This window comes from Pyrgilauda ruficollis, unplaced genomic scaffold, assembly GCF_017590135.1.
Source record: "Pyrgilauda ruficollis isolate IOZ18807 unplaced genomic scaffold, ASM1759013v1 scaffold3, whole genome shotgun sequence".
NCBI lineage: Eukaryota > Metazoa > Chordata > Aves > Passeriformes > Passeridae > Pyrgilauda > Pyrgilauda ruficollis.
In genome coordinates this window covers 738,581-756,421 of record NW_024524377.1, presented here as the reverse complement: position 1 = coordinate 756,421, position 17,841 = coordinate 738,581, and positions in this window count along the sequence as shown.

Here is a 17,841-nt window from a genome sequence, read left to right as displayed (position 1 = left end):
CTAAGGAATGCGCCCCAATTAATGGAAAAGCAGATTAGTTTGTGAAGATTTACACCTAGATTTTACCCAAATTGTGAAGAAAAATGAGTGGAAGAACCAGCTAGAAAGCAGTGCTGTACACATCAATCTTTTCAGCTGTGTTGCTCACCGAATACTTTAGAAGTTTCATGAAACCTATAAACCTATCTACAGAAACAAGCTCAGCCTGACCTTGAACAAGCAAATTCTGCAAAAAAAAAAAAAAAAAAAAAAAATTTTAAAAAAAAAAAAAAAAAAAAAAAAAAAAAAAGTAAGTCACTGCTTGCTAAATTCAGTCCTTCTTAGTGCCATTTCATGTTCATATGATCACAAGTTTCCCATAACAGATTTGGCTTCCTCCAAACCAGCACAGAAGGATTGCAGAAGAACTCAGATCTGTCATGAGGCAATCAAAACCACACACCTGAACACGAGGAGCTGCTGAAAACACCAGTTCAAAAACACCTGAACATGAGAAGCTGCTGAAAACACACTTCTCTGCCCAGTCAATTGAACCCCACAGAGGACAAAAAGCCCATTGCACAAAACCTTGAAAGAGGTTAGAGAGGATCAAAAGTTGCCCATTAAAAATTTTTAACAAAGTCTGGTCTGGGAAAATGGGTTGAGTTGACTAAAGCACTTGAATTTAGTTGTATTTAGAATTGGGGGGAGAAAAAAAAAAAACAAAAAAACAAAAAAAACCCTTGTTTTTTCAAAAAAATAATTTAAAAATTAAAACATAGATGGTTCCTTAAAAAACTTGTGATTCCTTCCACCGATTTTCCTCAAAGAGGGTGGTAGTAAAGACATGATTTCTTGAAAGGAAACTTCTACTTTTCTAGGAATGTATTTTCTGGCAGAAAATGCTTGTTTTCATTTTTTTTTTCTGGTTCTGCTGATGGCATCCCAAGCACTAACGTGAGGAACCCTGCAGATATGGGAACTCCCCCAAGGTTTTGGGGAGCCCCAGGGACCCCCAGCACAGGAAAGGGACTCTGCCAGCAGCAACCACGCTGGAGGAAGAAGATGATTAAGCAAAGCTTGATGACTATCAGTTAAGAAAACATAAAACTGACAATCCAACGATCCTTCAGGAAGGAAATAGCAAAAAAAAAAGATACCATTATAACTGCAAGGAAGAGCCTGAAGGCAACATTTCAACCATAACAGGACGGCTCGTAAAAATTAATAACAATTTCCCATTTACAAGCTTTTGCTTTGTGTCTGCAATAGAACCATTCCCAAGGTACAACTGGTTACAGACGATAATTACCTTGACAGGTGCTGTATTAAATTCCTCATTTCTTCCCATTTCTCCCATGTTTGTAGCAGGAAGCATCAGATTAATGTAACAAAACTGGTGCTGACTGCACCTTTTTTTTTTTTCCTGCTGAGTGTTTGTTTTCTCACCTTAAATCCTGGCTCTCCCCAAGCTGCCTGGTTTCTTATTCCATACCTCTCTGCAAGAGTTTACAGGCTTCATATATAAATTACAATTCCCCTTTATTAATCTAATTGATTGTTTGGTTCCAAATGCATATGCAAGATCTTTTGAAACCTTTTAGACCCCTGTGGTTCAATATCAATCTCAAAATATTAAAAGCATCTTGTGGAAAATTAGAAAGCAGATGAGACACTTTGGGACTGGGGATGCTGTAGAAGCTGAAACTTTTAAAGCAGCATTGACACAATTATTGAATGCTGTCATTGCTCAAAAGGGCTTTTTATTTTATTGGTTCTTCTGTAATTGTTTTGTACTTTTACTCTATCTGTGCTGTGCAGCTGCCAGGAATTCAACTTTAATGAGCAGCAACGTTTAGCTGCAATCAAACAAAGCCCTACACCTTGAGCTTTTCTTCCATTCTTTTTCATGTTCATTTACCAGGCCCGGATATTTTGTTGCTTGGAATTTACAGAATGTTTTGGGTTGGGAGGGACCTTCAAGGCCATTTAGTTCCAACCCCCTGCCATGGGCAGGGACATCTCCCACTAGACCAGGTTGCTCCAAGCCCTGTAAAACCTGGCCTTGAACACTTCCAGGGATAGAAAACTTCTTGGATAATTTTTCTCATCTAAGAACAAAATATTTTGGGAATACAGGTTCTCATTTCCAATTGATTAAAAAGAAAAAACCATTGAAAAATAAAACTTTCAAAAATGGAATACAGCTCTTTCCACATGGACTGTTTTAGTAACTTCCATTTGCTTACACAACCTTTTCCCCAGATTTGATGTAGTTCAGGGAATGGTGACTTTGGAGTTTTTGGGAAGCCAAAAAGAGACAACTTCATTCACAAACGTACAGAATGCAGAGTGGTGACTGCAGGTGGCATGATTGTTCCAACTGAATTAATGTAACAAGCACTACTGTTCTCATTACTTGCAAGGACAGTGACTGTTTCCTCAAAAAAAACTCAAGGAAAAATATTTCTCTCCTTTTCTTAATTCCCATCAAAGCACACACTAGAAATGAGTTGAAGGAATCAAAATAACCAAGCTGCCCTTTCTCATGGAGGAAAAAGCAAACCTTGATTGGTATCACCAGAGTGAGAGACGGTTGTTGAATTCAAAACACCTTTGTAGAGTCTTCCTGAAATATTCACTGTTATGAAGTTTAAATTCTTGTGAAAAACCTTGAAAAACAAGGGCCCTAGGAGAAAAAGGGAGTAATGGTCTAATCAGTCTAATTTAACACTTTCAGTCAAATTTAGAGGCAAATTTTAAATATTTAATTTTTTTTTCAGTGGAGTGAGGTAGCTTAAAATGCATAAAAATACTAAATATAATATCGCAAGTGAGCTATTTGGAAATTCAAGAAAAATAAGTCTGGAAGCAACATTTTTTCCCTTAAAGCTTTGCTTAAATATTTCCATGCTGACTATGGTTAAAAAAAAAAATCACCGCAAATCTAATCAGAGGAATCTCAATACAAGTTCGCAAATAAGAATTATAAAAAAATAAAACTACACATACCATTTGTTGTGTTTCACCCAGACTCGTAAGTAATTTCTTATATATAAGACTTTTGGTTTTTTATGAATGCAAACAAGCTGAGTTTAAAAGTGGGGAGCATTGGGCAGGAGACCCAAGTGAGTCCAATCAAAAGGAATAATTAAACAACACTTGCCCAGGACCAGGAAAAGTCACTCAGGTGAGTATTATGGATACTGATAAGTAGTAATAGGAGGATAAGTAAATCAAAATAAAGAAATTAGGAAAACTAAAGAAAAAATAATCAGACGTTCAAATAATTCAAAGATTAAAGTAAATTGTGAGACTTTGCATCATTTACTTGAACATTTTCTTTACTACTTTTCCCAAAACTATTTCTTGTTTTAGGGAACTTAGTCATGCAACTAAATCTGTCTCTTTCTTTGTAACTCCCTCAGAGTGGAAATGGCTTGCAGGAATCTAATCCTCCATCTCCAGGCTCTCCAAAAAAGCTGCCATGAAACCTGTCATTCTTCATTCCTCAGATATGGAGCTTCTCCAGTAAAAAGTCAGACTCATAGAAATAGAGAAGAACTGGGAATATTCACCAGCAGATGAGGCAGAAGATGGAAAACGCAAGGATCAGCAGGAAAATATTTCTGTGAAGGCCAGAGCTGTCTCTCTTTATCTAATTTAGAGTTAGTCTGGGAAAAGGAAAAGGCTACCTGACCACACAGTGCTAATTCAGCCAGGGAAAAGCAGTCAAAGGAAAATCATCAGCCCTAGCATGATGTAAAGGAAAAGAAAAAAGAATGCTTTTATATAGGTAAAATATAACTTACAAATCTACTCATCCCAATGTAAAACTGTGTAAAAGACAAATTGTAACCTTTTGAGAAATCCTGCTTTTAGAACTCTGATTTTACCAGTTCTCTGCTTTAGTTCAATAAAGAATGAATGGATGAAAAATATTTAGCATGAATTTTTTCACCAATCACAATGCCTTTCAACCTACACTCAAAATCTCTTCCTTCCTCACAACTGAGAGCTACAAATATCCCCTTTCTCCAACGTAATATTATTCTTTACTTACAGAATCATTAAGGTTGGAAAAGGCCTCCAAGATCATCAAGCTTGACTGCTAAACAACAGAATCATGCCTGAAGTTTCCTCCTTCCTCATTCACCAGCCACACCAGTTGTGGTTTCATTAACTCCACCCTGTTAATTGGCAACTGCCCTGCTCAGTTGGCTCGGAGTTGGCTCATCCATCTGTTAGTCCATCACCATAAAACACCTAATAGAGCCCATTTTTTTCAATTTGGGACCTCCAGACCAGAAAAATCCACCAAAAGTCTTTCCAGTGCACAGGTGAGCAGCAGCAGAGGCTGTTTCTTCAGCAGATGTTCATAAACCACTGGCAACAGCTCCCCGCCGTCAAAGCTCCTTGCAAGGAGTTGGGTAAAACCACAACTGGATAACAGGATAAACATTCCCAATAAATCCTGACTCAGTGTCACTACAGCAAGGCACAGCATCACTCACCTGTAAATCAATAATGAAGGTGTAAGATGGATGTAATTTGACCACTAAAGAGTGCAAAGAAGCCAGGAGCTGCTCCTGAATTTGTTTTTCCTCCCCTACCATCTCACAAGGGGAGGTCTGGGCAAGACTCACTTCCCGTTCTCCAGCCATTTTTTGGGATCAACACATTGTCTGCAAATCTGGATCTCCACCTTGCTCCCAGTACCTCCAGTCAATTACAATCAGAAAAGACTCATATTCTTCCACTTGCTCCTACTTGTCAACATTATGATCTCAGCAAAGGTCATAACGCTCCAATATCCAAAATCCAGTTAATTGATTCCCTCTGGGTATCAAATCCCCACAGCACCGTGGTTATTGCTGCATCAATCATATTGCTATTCATACCAAAGAATTAGAGGGATGTCCAAAACACTGAAATCTCTAACTCCTCCTGTCCCCAGCTTCTCCTCCGGCCATTTCTAAGCACACCAATTTTCTTGATAACACATTTGAAATTCAATTTCCCTCATAGGATTTGATTGTGCCTATAAATCTGAGCTTGGCCTCTGATCAGATCCCCCAAACTGTTCCATCTTCCAAATTCCTCCCAAAATTCCTGCCAAACTCTCAGTTACTGCATCCATGTCCTAACAAAATATCACCTTGCCACCTGTTTGGGGATTAGAGCACCCAAGAACCGCTGACAACTCAAATCAAATATTTTTACATCATTCCCATTTTCTGTAGCCATGTATAACATTTCTACAACTTTAATTTCACATCCAAATACATCAGCTTTAATCTATATTTCCCAGAGGGACTAACAAAGGTATAAGATTCCTAACCATAAGAGTTTTAGGACTTTTCAGTAAATAATAAATCCAGTTGAATTAAATTATGAGGGACTTTTAAAACAGAGCCTCAGAGCCAGTTACCTGCCCAAGCAACTGCTGCAAGTTTGCTACTCACAAAAAACTCATTAAAGCACAAACAAAATGAAGACCTTTGGCATTATCTTAGACCTGAAAAAAATAGCTTCCAATGAGACTATACATTCAAACATAAACCAGGATCAATACAGTAATTTTGCTGATGAATTTCTGTAGTCAAATATAACAGCAATAAACTCTCACTGAGTTTGAGAGATAGAGGCCTGTGCATGGAGAGCTGCATCTTCAGCAATGGTGAGTTGAAGGGCCCAGCCTCTCCATCAGCAGTCCCCGACATATTGATTTTCTTCTACTTAAAAGTATTTGTTCTCACTCTTAAGGTGATTTTATTTCTAATACCACATTATTGCTAAGAACTGTCCCACTAGAAGGAAATAACTGAAAACCTGAGCTCTACAAAAGGAGCAGACACAGCCAGGGAGAGGTGAGTTACCTTGGGAATACCTGTGGCAATCCCAACTGCCCAGGAGACAGGAAAATTGAAGATATCAGCATCCTTCCTGGGAGAGCATCAGCAGCTCAGGTTGAAAAGGGAGGATCAGTTACCCATAACCTTTTTGTGGAGCCCAGTGGAAGGATTAAATAAATGGTAAAACACAGTTAAAATGGCAACTGAGTCATCACAGCGGGGTAAATACAAAATTGGCCTCAGAGATAACCACTTTAGGCTGAGGTCAGAGGTGCCCAATCCACAGACAAAGAGGGCAGCTGTTTGGGGCTAATGCCTGTTGTTTCTGTCATGTCTTTTACACCCACACTTGTCTTTCAACTGTTTGCAAAATTGATGAAAAATTTTGCTGCAGAAAATTTGTTTTCTGAAAAAAAAAACAAACAAGCAGAGCAATCACGGAATTTTGAAAAGGGAATGTTTTCTAATCACTTGGTATAAAGTTTGTCAAAGAACTTTCTTTGACTAATTAGAGGTTTTCTTCAAGATGGGATGGTGCTTCCTTATCCTGAGCAGAGCAATAGCATCAATAAATAATATTAATCACAGGGTGGATCCAACTCCAGCTATTTTATTACTGAGGAACTCAAACAACAAATAATGCCAGAACATCTATCAAAGAGAGAGCCACACGAGTTCACCGAACCATCCTGTGTGCATTTATCTAAAATAAAAATTGAATGTAAATGTCTATGCAAATTAGGTGTGGCCCTCAAGCTCCTGGAAAGTCGCCAAAAAAGCCTTTGGTGTAGCAAAGTTGAGCATCCTATCTACCATATGGTGGTCCTATTAATCTCAGGAAAGAAAAGATATCAGCTCCTCATACAGATGGCACCCATCGCAGTACCTGTAAAAAGTTTGGGGATTTAGAGGTGAAAATGAGGCATTTTCCATGTTATGGAAAACATTTGGAGATCTAAGCAGAGTTTAATAATTAATATTACAGCATTATGATATAAAAAGTATTAATTATCTATAACTAACCTAAAATTCTTCTAGGAGGACTTCTTAACCAATTATAGAAAATTAAAATATTTATGTAGATATTTTTTTATGAGTGGATGCATTTAACTGGTACAGGTGCCCCAGGACAGAACAGGTTCAATGACCTCTGAATAAATGGTTTGGGTTGATAGGAACCTTAAAGCTTATGGACACCTTCTACCATCCCAGGGTGCTCCAAGCCCTTTCCAGCCTAGCCTGGGACATTTCCAGGGATCCAGGGGCAGCCACATCTTCTCTGGGTACCCTGTGCCAAGGCCTTCCCACCCTCACGGGGAAGAATTTTTTTTCCTAAATTGAATCTTGAATCTGAACCCACTCTCAGTGTGAGCCCACTGCCCCTGTCCTGTCACTACAGCTCCTGGTGAAGAGTGTCTCTTGACTTCCTCGTAGGCTTTCTTCCATACAACCACAGAACTGAGTTAGATCAGATCTACAGTGTCCCCTGCTGATTGCTCCTTGATTTTCATTAATAGTTCCAAGTCTCCAAATAAACAAACTGGATATTTTCTGAGCAAAAACCCCAATTTCTTACACATCTATTGGGTTCAGCATCATGGTTTGTGTGATTGGGCTCCCACTGCTCCACACTATGATTGATGAATGTGCCCCCAGCAGCACCACAGGACCTGGAAAATCATTGAGAGCGGGTTTTGCATGTGGTTGCTGCAAAGTATCTCAACTTTTCTCAGTAGTTTGGGGGTTTTCACTTCTCTGAAACAGAGTTTGGAGAGACGATTTTCGCTTCTGCTATTGAGCACCCATGCCAAAGAACATTCCCGTTCTCCCATGCATACCATTAGCACAGTGTACATCTGAAAAATGTATTTATATATCCCAGAATGTGAAGTGATGTGTAATTAGGAGTTTAGATGAGAAATTATCATGGGGAAACAGGGCTTGGGAGTTGTATCATCTGTCGGGTGCGGCGCTCGCGCGGCTCCGCGAGGAAGTTGCATGAACGCCTCACGGCACTTTCCCTATTTATAAAACAGCAGAAATCCACTAGGCTGCAAGGCCCACTCAGCCAAGCTGTGGGAATATTTCATAATGAAATATTTCATCATTTGCAAGATTTTGACTCGTCTGTTTACACGTTGCTGGTTAATGGCGGGGTATTTATTCCCGTGGTTTCTGCTTGAGTGAACCACGCGTTGGAGCGGGTGGGAGTTTCCCTTGCTCTGGGCAGAGCATGGATCTTATGATTTGGCCCAGTGGGAGATGAGGGTGCCCAGAAAAATTGGAGTCCCAGGAAAGGAAAACAGTTACCGTGGCGTTGACAATGTGCCTTAGTTTGATACATTGCCAAACAAGATGTATAGATTTTGTGTAGTGTTGCCTGTAATCAACCTACTGTGGTATAATTAAGGGACTGGTTTAGTTCAGATATAAGAAATGAACTCTCCTTCTCAAATGCAAAATTGGTCAAGGGGTTGGTTGGCTTTTTTATTTTACTCTAGTTTATTTTCTTGTGAGTGAAGAGAACATTTGTAATTTCTGTTCTTTCTGTTGTAAATTGTGTGGCGCCGAAAGTTAAAAAATATCTGGCGAGCACACATCGCATATTGCACTCCCCATGATTAGTACAGGTCCATTGGTAGAATGAAATCAGCTCAAACAATGGGTAAAAATAAATCATTACTGGGTACATGAGATCTGAGATGGAAAAGGCACTAATGGTTGTTAAATGAGGTATATTGCAGAGAAGGATTATATTTTGAATGGTGTTAAAATTGCTTTGGGAGTGAATATTCTGACTAATATTATTATTTGTGTACTTGAACTCTGACGTGATGGGGTTGTACTCCTGTAAAGAGTTCATAAGAACTAGAAATAGATTATCAATGTCTTTTTTTTTTTCCTTTTACATTCTGAACAACAAGATGATAAACCACAGTTACAGCATATGAACTGCAGCTTTATCTACTCCTCTCTATGAGCCAATCAAGTCAGAAATGTTCTTAGGGTTTTTTTCCCATAAAAACATGTTTTTGTGTTGATGATAAAGGATTTCATAAAAATGTATTGATCCCAAGTATAAGAGAAATGTGTCTCAGATCAAGCTGGGATTTGGGGAGCAAGGAAGGAACTGAGAGAGAAAGATCTTCTGAGTCACAATGTGATTTACTAAATGCTCACAAGAATCTTGTGAGCATTTAGTAAATCACATTGTGACTCAGCTGGTTGGGTAGTGACTTAAAATCTTCATCACAGCTACAAGAAGCTACAGAAGTCATATTTTGATGATCCTTGTGGATCCCTCCCAGCTCAGGATATTCTATGTGTCTACTACTCCACAGGTCTGTTTTAATGATGTTTTCTAGTAAATCCTCGTGGCCACTGTGTAGGGGACAGAATCCCAACCTCTGGCTCTGGCCATTTGTGCCACATTCTTCCCTCTCCAGGAGCTCCTGACACAGAACTCCATCCAGAAGATGCTGCATGAGATATCACTCACTTCCTCTCATGTCTCTTCTTCCTGCTCTTATTTGGTGGGGCGGGGAAATTTTTTTCCACTCTTACCTTTCCAGTTGAGAAATTATTTCTAAAATGTGGTGCTTTCTCGGCTGCAAATCACAGTTTTGGTACTGTGCCATTGTTGAAGGCAAACTGGCAGACTGTCAGATTGTTTTCAGTAAGTTATACCGCATTCAAAGTTAAAATGGGACCATTTATCCATGTTTGTATTTCTGGGATCATGGTTTGTAGAAACAATTCGTTCCAGGAATGGAACTTTTGTTATCATTTTCAGAGGAGCATTTGGCAGGATAGGCCCATGGATTAAAAAAAACACTTGAAAAAAAAGCTGAAGAAACCCTACTGTGTCTTTTAATTTCTCTCATCTATGAGTTATCAATAATTACAGTGAATACTGCCCTCAAAATTTGATAAAATAGATCTTTTTTCTTTGAGATCTACCTCCTCTTTTAGTACAGCTTCTCTCACACACAGGTATCAGTGAAGATTGCCTGAAATGTTCATGTGTTTCAAATCTTTTTTGAATACCAGTAGTGGGGGGATGATATAGAATCAGGCTGAGGCTGAGTTAATGTTTGATGGATCCACCCTGAATGAGGGCACCCAGCAGCTCTGAAAGGCTTCAATTGGTGTATTAAGACTGAGGAAAGGATGTAATTTAGATCACAGGCTGGAAAATCACTCAGAATTCAAACTTGCTAGCAAACAGGGTCCTTTTTACTTGCCGATCAGCTAAAAGATGTTTTTTTGTCCCCCCGCCACTCCCCGAGTAGAGTGGATGAAGTTTTTCTCTAATTACTAATACATTTCACACAAAAGAAAGAAAAATTCTGGGAAGTAATCTAATCACAAATTCAGATCTCATCTGATAAAAAGGACCACAAGAAGGAGATTTTTTCCAACATTTGTTTGAAATGAAATGTGCTTCAGAAATGACGCAGTTTGTTTTGACGCTTTCAAAGTGGAGCTGCTGGGGGTTTATTTTTGAAGTGAAATTTGAAAAGAAATGGATTCAGAGTAAATTAAAATGTTAAAAAATTCAAAACTAATCTAAACATTTCACCTTGGTCAGCTATATCAGCTGACTTCAGGTTTTAACAACAAAAAATTCTTAGCAATTTTTACTGATCTTTTTTTTTCTTTTTATTCCCTATTGATTCCTATTTAAATTGAACACTCTCAGGTTTCTGCTATTTTTTGTAGGCTCACCTTAAAAAGAACAAATTAATTATTTTCCCAGCTCTATCATGGATTAATGAGCTCATAAATGAATAAACTGCAGTAAATCCACAGACTATCTCTCTTTCTTCTTTTAGCCAAATTTCACAACTTCATCTGTTAATCATCTATATTAAAGGTGCTACATATTTGGTTTCTTTTAGAAAGTTTTATCCCCGCTTAAAATTTTCTGGAATTTCAATGGTAGAGTCGCCTGATATCCTGAAAACATTCAATACAAACTTCGAGGTCTCTTAACTTTCTTTTGATGCAATATTTACACCACAAAAATGGCCAATTTTGCCTTGCACTGAAGGCTCTGTCACATAATTTTGAACATTGATAGAAAGAGGAGATGATTTTACAGAGCAGTTTTGTGTCATTTTTTCTCATCAGTTACATTTCCCTGCAATTTAATGCAATCAACAAAATTTGAAAAGTTGCTTTCAATATTATGTAGCACCCTGTAATTTTTAACATAAACCTCTGTGGACCCAGGATAATTTCTAATATATCCCACCACTAACCCTTCCAGCTGGTACAGGATCCATTAATTGCTGGTGTGCCACACTTTGTTTTGTGTTTTTTAGCCAATTTTAAACCCATTAAACTCAACTTTCCACTTATTCTGTGGCTCCACATCTTAACATTAACCTCTTCTAGGAAACCCTGTCAAAGGATGTCTGAAAATGTAAGTATAGGATGTCTGCTGCATTGCCTTGTCTCTCCTGGCAGAAATAATAACAATAAAGGATTCCAGTAGAACTGTCAGACCTGAGATTTTCCCTGCCCACAAAATTAAATTTGCTTTCTCTAATCAGGCAGTGCTTGTCCCTGTGTACCTTTCATTTGATTCCTTAAAATATTAACTAGGACATTCTCCACAGTTTATGCCAGAGATATGTTCTTTCCCCATATGTCCCTGGACCAATTTTAAATAATTCCTTTATTAAATTTCACCAGCCTTCAAGGATCTGAAATTTCTAATAGAGTCTCCAATTTCCCTTCTTACTTCCTTTGGCTCTCTTGGATATATTTTGTCTGATTCTGGTATTTATCAATATTTTTTAAAGCCTCTAATCTTCTGATATCTGATTTGAGTGATATCTGGATGCTTTCTAATTCCTCATTTTCAAGTTCTGAAATCTGGTGTCAGATTTATTCAAATGAAGGGGGCAGAAATTGCCTCAGGTAATTTGACTTCTTTTGTTTCTCCTCTTAACTCTTTCTGAGAATGCTCTGGGTCTTTACCAACGCAACAATTACTGTCATTCTTGATTACATTTAAGACGTTTTGTAGAATATTTTTAGTCTAATTTTGATTTTGCATGCCTACACTAGATTTATATATTTAGAGAGATGCCCACAAACCTTGCTGGAGTTTATGTTCTGCCAGCACTTCCACCTTAAACCAGTGCTGCTCTTGAATTAGCTGTGAAAACCAGCCACAGGCTAAAATAAGGCACTGAAAGTTCCCTCCAAAGACTTTTTGTTTGGAGTTTTTTAAGAGTTTACATTAAAAACAAGGAGGTGGGTTTTTTTAGCACATGCTTTATTTGAAAAGAATAATAACAAAAAAAAAAAAAAAAAAAAAGAAAAAAAGAAATCATAAAGGACCTTGACAATGTATTTACACAACAGTGATAAAAAGTGAGACAGGAACAAAAGAATTAGTGGTTAACAAGTGAAGGAATTCCAGGCCAGGTTGGATGGGGCTTAGATCAACCTCTAGTGGCAGCTGTCCCTGCCCATGGCAGGGGGTGGGATGAGATGAGCCTTAAGGTCTTTTCCAACACAAACCACCCTGTGATTCTGAGATTTTTCTTTTTTTAATCACTTTTTTAAAGCACTGCAGAAAATTAAATCCATTCTTTTATCTCTGTGTGCTTGTCATGCCTTCCCTGGTGCCACGAGCTGTGAGCAGCAAACTTCATGTAACAAAACACCCAAATCTTAGTGGGAGTTTCACAGCAGGCAACAACGTGCTCTGATCCAAAACACAGTTGTGTAGCACATTTAGGGGATCAGACCTCAGGAAAAATGTCATCTCCTGACCCCTTATCTACAGCACCCCAAAGCTTAGTGCAGCTCCTGAGACAGAGAGCTCAAACCTCCAGCCCTGATGTCGCCATGAAAAAACCTGAGTGCTGGGACTGGCCCCTCAAATCTCCTTCCTGAGCTTTCCACATCAAATAAAGCACATTTATTAGGTGAGGGAGCTTGTTTAACAATCAGGTTACATTTGCTCACAGTCACCTGGGAAACATAGGTTGCAGCCCTTGGTACAATAAATCATTATCAGGATTTTGCACACATTGGAACACATGGGATGCTTTGCCCCACGCTGTGTTTTATACTGAAAGACCTGAGCAGTTTGCATCTGGATCTAAATTGCCTGTAGGGTTTTTTTTGGAATATTTGTAACTGCTGTTTCAAAGCATCTCTAACATGCAGCTCTCTCATGAGCTGCTTGGGCAGCATCGAGATTTGCTTCCAAGCTGTTTAAAGGGTATGGTTTTATGAATGAGGACAAGTGATATTAACACAGAAAGAAGACACAGATATAAGGATTTAGGCACTGAAAACTGGAGGTGGTGCCACGGTGCTTCAATCATTCAAACCCGAACATCACAGATTAGGTAAAACCAGATTTAGGTTAAAACCAATTATTAATCTAATTCATGCTTCAATGTAAATTTCTCAAAATCACCTGAAAAACCCTCAAGTCTCAATAAATGTTGGTCAGTTGAAAATGTCAGAAAAATATTAAATGTATTCTTTAAAACACAGAGTAGTCATGGTTGTCACTTGCTGGGTGAATTTGGCTGAATAGCCCTTCATGTCGCAGGTAGTTTAATTCAAAATAAAGGTTTCAATGAAAAGTGATAAAAAATAAGGGCTTTAATAAAGAATGATAGACAAGTTTGTATTCAATACATTTTAAAGTCAGTTTATAGCATTTCGTTTATTCTTTTACCTGGGCAACCAGGAATTATAACCATAAGGACAGTCAGACTGTGTACTTTGTAAAGTGTGCTGAATTCTATAATTTTTTTGACAACCACTCCAAGTTTAGCCACAACACATTTCTATTCTAAGAAGAAAAGCATCACACAACAGTGCTTTCAGAGAAATTTCAAGTAATAAAAGCTGTGCTCTTTAAAAAGTGACCCATCAGGGTCCGTGGAGTTCACAGGCATCTGCTAACTTACCCACCTAAATGATATAAATTTACACATTGGAAAGTCCAAACGGTTGAAAGCAAATCTGTTGTTGCTGCAACACTGGGATCTGTTGTTAATAGGTATGACAAAGCAGTAATAGCATCCCAGCATTTTTTTGTATTTCCACTTCAAACAGCAAATCCGCCTGAATTTACCTAATACTTCAATAATCCAATTATAACACTTTACCAGCAGAAATCATCGGCGCATAAGCCTCGGAGTCAGTTAAATGAGGGCTGTGTTGAGCTGCTCACCCGAGATGCATCGCAAACTCCGGCGCGCGCGTTCCGCCGGGATCGCCAGGCTCGGCTTGCGCGAGATGAGAGCTCAAAGTTCTCACTTCAAACGCAGTGCTGCCAAGCTGGTGGCAAATCCATGCTAACCAGAGCAGTGAGGATGGGGGCAACACACCAACCAACATGGGAAAGCTTCCAGCCCTCGAATCAAACCAGAACACAACCGAATTCTCAGCCTGTGACTCGGCAGAAATGGCACGTTTTGGTGTAACCGCCAGAAACCATTGATTTATTGATGAAAACCCGTTTACACAAAATACTGTGTGCTCTAAACACAAATTGCTGATATTTTTCAATTCTGGAGGATTTAGTGTCCATAAGTGTCGTTTCATTTCTTTTTTCACAGCCATATCACTTCCTTTCGCTCCCTTACCCCATAAATCTGCGCCCAGCGATGGCGGCCCTTGCAGATCAGCCTAACACCCTTTTCCCCCCTGAATGCAGTATTTATTTAATGGATCAAGGGAACTATCCTTCAAACAGAATGAGATATTCTATTCACAGCTAGAACGTTAATATGTCAGTAAAGTTACTTGCCTTCAAAGTAGGAGAAAATAAATCTCGAAGGCTTGGATTCGTACAGGGCTGCTAATGAGCGATGATGGTGTGATTTTTCAAGGATTACATGATCAAGTCAATTCCTTAAATTTAGACAAGAGTTGCAGTCCATATTTTAGTAATTTCAGCAGAAACACCATATGCTGCCCAGGGAAGTTGTTGGTGCCTCCTCCCTGGAAGTGTTCGAGGCTTGGAGCAACCTGATCTAGTGGAAGGTGTCCCTGCCCATGGCAGGGGTGGAATGAGATGAGCTTTCATCTCATTCCAACCCAAAACATTTCTGATTCTATAAGACTGTGATTTAAAAATAAGTTTCTGTGTGTCAAAATACACCCTGCTACTCAAGAAAGGCTTACAAATGTGTGACGACTCAAAAAGCTTTGTGTCAAGAGTCAGCCTTAAAAAGTAAAATTAAACCACAGATTAAATATTACCCATGGAATAAATACCCCTCTACTTCCACAAACTGGTGCCTCTATTCAGATCTGAATTTTCAAGCCAATAATTGAGCTCTTTTTTTTATTTTTTGAGAAATATATCGTTAAATATCAACTGCAATTAATAGTGTTTTGAAAGATAGATTATTACTGTAATTTCTGCTGACATTTTATGTGCAGTATGGTTTTTTTTACTAATTAAATACTGTGAACTGTTTTCTGATGGTTAATACATTTCACAAAATTTCCAATTTATAAATAAGTCAAATTCAGGATATTTATTTGTAGTTACGTGGCAATGTAAACCAGAGATGGGATAAAAGAGGTAAACTGGACAAAAAGAAACATAGATTTTATCAACTCTGTGTTTGGCAGTTGGCTGTGGAAAATATAATCCAGTCATAAATCTATGAACCAGCCCTGAATTTCTATTGCATTACTTTTAAAATAATTGCAGCATTTTCACATCCCTTAAAATGTGCCATAAATCCATAAAAATTATCCATATGTTATATATCTAGGAATGAATTAATTACTTTTCACTGTACTGTAAAATACAGATAAAGAAACTCTGCCCACAAAGTTAAAAATGCCTTTAATAGATGCTTTTCCATATGCATAATAAGGAATTATTGCACTGATTATCAGAAAACTGAATTTATATGACAAACAGTTATAAAATGGAATTTAAACTGATGCTTCTCTCCCTCTAAGAGCCCTTTTGGGTGCTAACATTTGGGGGCAGATGGAGTACAAGTTACCTGCGCTGACAAACCTGGCTCAGGTTAAACCTGCCGAAAAGCCCGAATCTAGTGGTACTCATCTTCCAACAACAGATTAAGTTTTGCATTAAGTTTTTAAATACAATTAAAGTACCATGTAAAAAACATTTTTCTCATATTTTAGGACAACAGCATGAAGAGTCTCACCTGTAAGGTTCATAAACCCCTTTGCAGTGTAAGAAAAACAGCACCTCTGACAGAGAAGAAAAGAAAAGAAAAGGAAAAAATTACTAGGGAACTCAGTTTCTTGTAGAAGCATGTAATTACTGAGGTTGGAGAAGACCTCAAAATTCATCCAGATTGGGATTTGACCAGATAATTCCATACCACTAAACTGTGCCACAAAATGCCACAATTACTTGGTTTTTTTGAACACTTCCAAGGGCAGTGACTCCACCACTTCCCTGGGAAGCCTGTAGCATAGACTTTCTCAAACTCATTCATTCTTTAAAACTTAAGATATTGGATATCCCCGTCCAGTAGAATTTCAAATTATAGAGAAATAAATAAAAAGTTTTAAAAAGCAAACACAAAACTGGAGTGTGTCTTGCAAGACATTTAGAACAAAATTAAACATGTATATTCTGCGTATCCTGTCCTTTTAACCATATATTCCTCTAGTTCCCAGTGCCCCTTCCCTTGCCACTGAGCACTTTTGTTGCACGAATTTTCTTAAAAAGAGACCAAGTGGTGTGTGAGAAACTGCAGCTCTGAACGAGCCTGGATTTTATCATCTCATCGTGCCAAGGTCGATGGCCGGCACCTCCCAAGAACAGGCAAGCTCAGGGATGCAAGTCTAGGTGATCACTCACCCTCAAAGGGCACAAAAATGCTGAGGAAAGGAGAGCAGAGCAGCTAAAAGCCCTACAGTTTAGACACTGAATATCTGGAGGACAGCTGGAAAAGATTTAAGGAGTGTTTCACTCTCTCTCTCTCCAAGCAAGGGGTGCCAGCAGAAAACAAACGTAACCCTTTCTCTCTATATATTTTTCATGACAAAAGCTGATTCTCAACTTGTGGATGTTTTTAATATTTAGACAGAAAAACCAAACTCTGAAAGGGTATTCAAGAAGTGTTATGAAAAAGGAAGATTGATACCTCAAAAAACAGAAAGGACAAAGTGAAATCACAAAGGAGTGGGACTGATCCAAGACTAAGAGCCAGCCCCCTTCCCAATCCTGAGGTTCCCACTAAATCTTGGATGTTGATGAAATTATGGTTTTGTCTCAAGACAAACATTCCTAATTAATCCCTGCAAAGGAATGAAATTTTGCAAAGGAAGCACCAAGGACAGGGCGAAATGTGGATGGTGAGTATCCCTATGAGGTTGTCAAGATTTTGGGGAAAATTAAGTATAAAAAGAAAGGTCTGAGGTGAAAATGCTGCATTACAAAAAAGGGCAAGATCTAGAGAAAACAGTAACATGTCTGCTGTGACAAACAATTCATGTAATGGAAAACACCAACATCCAAAAGTAGGTACAAGCTTTTAAGAGATTTTAACAAGAGATTTTAACCAGGCATGAAGAGTTCACAGTGGGAAGAAATGGGACAAGCAACCTCAATACCTCTGAGAAATTATTTCAAAGAGACAATGAACAGTTCAAGAACAAAGAATCAAACAAATAACACGTGACATTTATTAATTCTGTGCCAAGTAGCTACATCCATAAGGTGCTGGGTATAGACAGGGCCAAACCAGATAATTTGGGCTGCCAAAAGCTGCCAGCACTGCTTATGTGCTTAGGATTGCACAAAGAAATGCTTAGGCAGAGCCACTGTTAAAACCTTGAGACCTTCAGCTGCAACTTAGGTGAGTATCCAGCCTCATGTAAGTTGTACCCCAGCTTTACCCCAGATTTATGTCTTAAACTGGGATTTTAGAAGCTGCTGATGGCACATGCACACAGTGCAGAGGTGACACCTCAAACTCCTTGTACACGGAGCCAGACCTTAGAGCAGAAAGCACATTTG